Here is a 5,260-nt window from a genome sequence, read left to right as displayed (position 1 = left end):
ATCCATCTCATTGAGGGTTTTCCTCTTTTTCTGTGATTTTTCCATGTAAATTATCACTCAGTTCACACTAAAAACTTGAGAAAAAAAAAAAAAAAGTTAGATTAAGAATCTTGAGGCTCACATCAGTGAAAAAAAAGGACACCAAAATGTGAAACTATTGTTTCTATACACATCATCTCTGCACGTTTATACACTTTTTGAAGGGGGTGTTTCCATCTCTATAACTCGTCCCTGTGTGGTACCATAGGATGTCCATTAGACAGCTAACTGGAAGGTCGGTGATTCAAACCCACCGGCCCCTCCTTGGAAATCCGATACAGGGTTGCTATGAATCAGAACTGACTGGACAGCACTTAGCAGCGAAAACCCTTCCCTGAAGAATTCTGCCCTCTGCCATTTGTCCCACATCAAAGCAACAGTTTGGGCATCTTCAGGAAATGCAGATGTTCACCTTCCCAATGCTCTTTGAGGTTAGGGAGCAAAAAGTCTGAAGCGTGGATGGGATAAGGTTTCCCAATGTAACTCTTGTAAAACAACCTTCAAAGAATGAGCAGGCGCATTGTAGGGATAAAGACACATTCATCCCTGTTAGTTTGCGGATCTTTTTTTCTCAACAAGGGACTTGCCCATTTCCCTAAAACTTCTTCCTTATAAGCCCCCATAGTCATCCTACCTCTTTAAGAGAAAATCAAATGACCCCTTTGGGAACCCATAAAACAGTTCCCAAACCCTTCTGAGCTGACCGCTCTGTCTTGAGTTCAGCTGGCCCAGCAGATCTCCACAAAAGTGACTGTTTTCATTGTAGCTTTGCTTTGAAGGCATCCTAACCAGTCTGAAGCCATCCACGGATTTCAGGGGCATGTGTACACACAATCTGTTAGGAATAAGCCCATGTAGCATAGTAATTACCAATCAGGCAGCAGTTCGAAACTACCAGCTGTTCTGCGGGAGAAAGATGAGGCTTTCTGCTCCTGCAAACAGCTTCAGAAACTCTATGTGTAGGAACTGACTCAACAGCCTTTAACAACAACAACAACATACATGAAGAGGAACCTTAGAAGCAATATGTTTCCTCTGCCCCTTGTAAGTGCGGGAAAAGGGCTGCAAGGAGCAGATTGGGATATCTGTTGGTGTACATCAGAACTGTACACCCTTCCGTACAGATCAATAATTCACAGCCTTCCTGTGATCTAACCTCCCTAATGAGGTCTTTTATCAGGAGCAAGAGCGCTCCTTCCCTCACAAGGCAATGAACACATTTGGGAACACACTTATGCAAATAGTGATTTTGCTCCTCTAATCATAACGCGTTCAGGTCATTGATAGCTCTAAATAAAATATGAAATACACGCCTCCCTGCCTTTGATGTGCTTAGCGGCGAGCTCACTTCTTCAGTAACAAGCACAAAGCAACTTCTACCGACGTGAGAACCATCCAGAGGTGAACCACAAGTAGACTTAGCTCATTCAATGGCAGGGGACCCTGTGCGTTCATGTGGATTCCAGAATTACTTCCTGTGTAAAGACCAGAGATGGCACAATGGCTGTTTAGCAAGAGGGTAAGAGGGGTTGCTAAGAAGGTTGGGGAGGGCAAATACTTTTAGTTATTGTAGAAGATACACACACAAATTTTTTTTTTTTCCAAAATTAAAAACAAAGAAACCAAAAAGACCTACTGCTGTTGGATCAATTCCAACTCATGGTGGTCCCATGCGTATCAGAGTAGAACTGCTCCGTGCAGTTTTCTTGACTGTCATTGTTAAAGAAGAAGATTGCCAGGTCTTTCTTACGTGGTACAATGGAGTGGATTCAAACCGGCATCGTTAAATCAGATGCAAACCCACGTACAACAAATACCCCAGGCTTTGGAACGAAGAGCATCAGTCTTAGATTTCAGCTAGATTTTATTTAACAACTGGGCACGTAGAGGGGTGGGTGAGCCTTTGGAATTTTCACACAAAGACAAGAGGAGGCTTCCAAAAGTTCGTGAGCAATCTCCATTCTGTTATGACTCCATGTTTCTGTGACAGCTTTTGGGAGGCTCTCTGTAATCTTTCTGTCTCTGCATTCAGACCTCGGAAAAGCAGAACACATCATGGCCTTTATCCATGCATTGAAATGGATGTGAAGCCAGGAACAGCAATTCCATGATAGAGTTTCGGGATATAGGATGTAAAAACAATAATAATTAGGCGGAAAGAAAACAAACAAAATAGACTGTTGTTACAAAGATTGAGTCTGAGGAAACTTTAATCCAGAGGGGGTGGCTTTTATCTACATCACCTGCCCCATTGATTTCAATGGAAATTATTGCATAGTAGATGACAGGTTAGATTTGAAATTAATTCGGAAAAAATGAATCCATATGAGCATATTTCACTTTTCCAGTGATTTTGCAGCTGAGAAGGGGGCCATGCCAGGAGGCTGTTTCTCATAAAGCAATGAAATTTCCTACATCAGAGCAGCGGTTTGGGGGCTCTGGTTCCTTCTGTGGTGAGCCCTTGTAGCAAAGCAGCATGTTCCTAAAGACTGTTACAAAAGGGTCACCAAGGTGAAGAACGCAGCCCAGGGCCATGGAAAGTATAAAAAAGCTACACTGCATTATTCTTTCTCCTGTGGAAAAAGTTACACTACATTATTCTCCTGCAGAAAAAGCTACAGTATATTACTCTCCTGCAAGCGTGCTGTGTGGTATAAGGACTGTTTCAGTGTATCTCTGCACGGCAAAGCTCCATCAGAATACTGCTTGCATTACTATAGGGTATGAATCTGTTTGTAATCAGTATGTACCCGAGTTTGTGCTTGAATATAAACTAAAGGCTGCTGTTTCAAACTCATGCTACAGCAGTGTGGAAGAAATGCCTGGCTTTCTGCTTCCATAAAGATGGTTCTTATTGTTAAATGCTGTTATTTCTACCCACTCACCTATTTGCTTACTTATCTCATCTACCTGCCTACGTGTCTACCCATCTGTCTACCTGTCTAGTCTTTCACCTATCCATTCTTCTATTTACTATCAGTCCATCCATCCACCCATCCACCCATTCATCTATTTGCTTACTTAGCCAATCTACCTACCTACCTGCCTAGCTGCGTATCCATCTATCTACCTGCCTAGTCTTCCTTCCATCTATTCATTCTTCTATTTATTATTGATCCATCCATGCACCCATGCACCCGCTCATCTGTTTGCTTACTTATCTAATCTACCTACCTACCTGCCTACCTACCTATCCATCTAGCTACCTACCTAGTTTTCTACTTATCCATTCTTCTATTTATTATCGATCCATCCATCCACCCAATCACCCACTCATCTATTTGCTTACTTATCTAATTTACCTATTTATCTGCCCACATACCTATCCATCTAGCTACCTAGCTTGTCTTCTACCTATCCATTCTTCTATTTATTATCGATCCATCCATCCACCCAATCACCCTCTCATCTATTTGCTTATTTATCTAATCTACCTACGTACCTGCCTACTTGCCTATCTACCTACCTATCCATCTATCTACCTACTTTGTCCTCTATTTATGCATTCTTCTATTTACTATCAATCCATCTATCCACCCATCCACTCACCTATGGAGAAGAAAGAAAATATAAAGAAGAAAATAAATAAAAAAAAAAAAAACACACTCATTCTCTTACCTTGTAAATGACACTTTACTGTATTTCCTGTCCGATCTCATACGGTGCAAGCAAATCAAGTTTGTAACATCCATTCCTATTGTCAACCTCAAAGTGTGAGTGTGAGGTCACAAAGGACCACTGAGTCATTTGGGTTTACTCCCCAAAGACGAGATCCTGAAGGACTTGAACTAGAGCCTTCCTCTTGCCTAAATCGATATTACCTCTCAAGTAAAGAATGTGACATGATTTGTGTGCTTGTCTCCTAACCTCAAGTTGGCAGTTCGAGTCCACCCAGAGGCACCTCAGAAGAAATGCCTGGCAATCAACAACAAAAACAAAAACAGGACTGACAAGCCACGGAGCACAGTTCTATTCGGACACATATAGAGTCACCATGAGTCAACTCGGCAGCAACCAGAATGAAAAGCAAAGTCCCAAAAGTATAGATTTGAAAATAAGCAATGGGACTTTTGATTGCCAGCAAACAGGAGGAATTCTTAAACGAAGTCCAACTGCCTTCCATGGATCATTAACACGAGAGGGTGATGTAAAAACAACAAAACACAAAACAAAACAAAACCAAAAAATAACAATGTCGCCGAGTCGATTCTAACTCTTAAAGACTTTGTAGAACAGAGTAGAACGGCGCCGGAGAGTTTCCAAGGCTGTCGACAATCTTCTCGGATGTAGACAACCGTATCTTTCTCCCACGGAGGGCTTGCTCACTCTTGAGTTAGCTTCTCAGTACTTTCCTCAATACACCAGCAGGGCTCCTCTGAAAGAATGATTGTTATTGTTGTTGTTGTTAGTGTTGTTGTTGTTGTTGATAGTGACCCTGTATAGATAGGGTTTCCGAGGAGCAGCTGGTAGGTTTGAACCGCCGACCTTGTGGCTCAAACTGACCCCTTGCAGTCCAGTGCATTATCCTGAAGCGCCACACCAGGACTCCTTGAAAGAAGGATGCTATCATCAAATCTGGTGACTGACAGTTTCCAAAGTGGAGAACATTGCGCTGGCATTAAATTTTCTGGATGAAGAAGGATTAGAACCATTCCCCAAGATTCATACCATGCCTCTATAAATACCATAAAGCAGGTATTTCTAACACAGACAGCGGAATCTGGTCTCCCCTACATTTGTGGTTTGCTTCCCTGATGAAGTGCAATGACCATCCTATTGGAGAAAAGTCAGGTTTCATTGCGTCCATAAAGTCAGCTCCATGCGTACCTCATCGCTCATTATTGCTTTGTTATTATTGTGGACCTCATGCTGGGTGAACTGGAGGGTCAGCGGAAGAGAAGAAGACCCCCAACGAGATGGACTGGCACCGTGGCAGCAGCAATGGGCTTAAGTGTAGCAGCCATTGTGAGGTTGGCGCAGGACCGGGCTTGGTTTCATACTGCTGGGCTGACTCAATGGCACCTAATAACAACAATTGTTGTGGATGGACGCATGTGAGTCCATACTCAGTCTCAGCGACCCTGTAGGACTGATTAGAACTACCTCGAAGGATTTCTTTAACGGTAATGTTTACAGGTGCCGAATGCCACATCTTTCTTCTGTGGAGTGGCTGGTGGGTTTGAACCACCGACCTTTCAGTTAGCATGTAAGTGCTTAAGCA

The sequence above is a fragment of the Chrysochloris asiatica genome, unplaced genomic scaffold, assembly GCF_000296735.1.
Source record: "Chrysochloris asiatica unplaced genomic scaffold, ChrAsi1.0 scaffold00018, whole genome shotgun sequence".
In the NCBI taxonomy this organism is placed as follows: Eukaryota; Metazoa; Chordata; class Mammalia; order Afrosoricida; family Chrysochloridae; genus Chrysochloris; species Chrysochloris asiatica.
The sequence above is the reverse complement of the archived record's forward strand: the minus strand, read 5'-3'. Positions refer to the sequence as shown.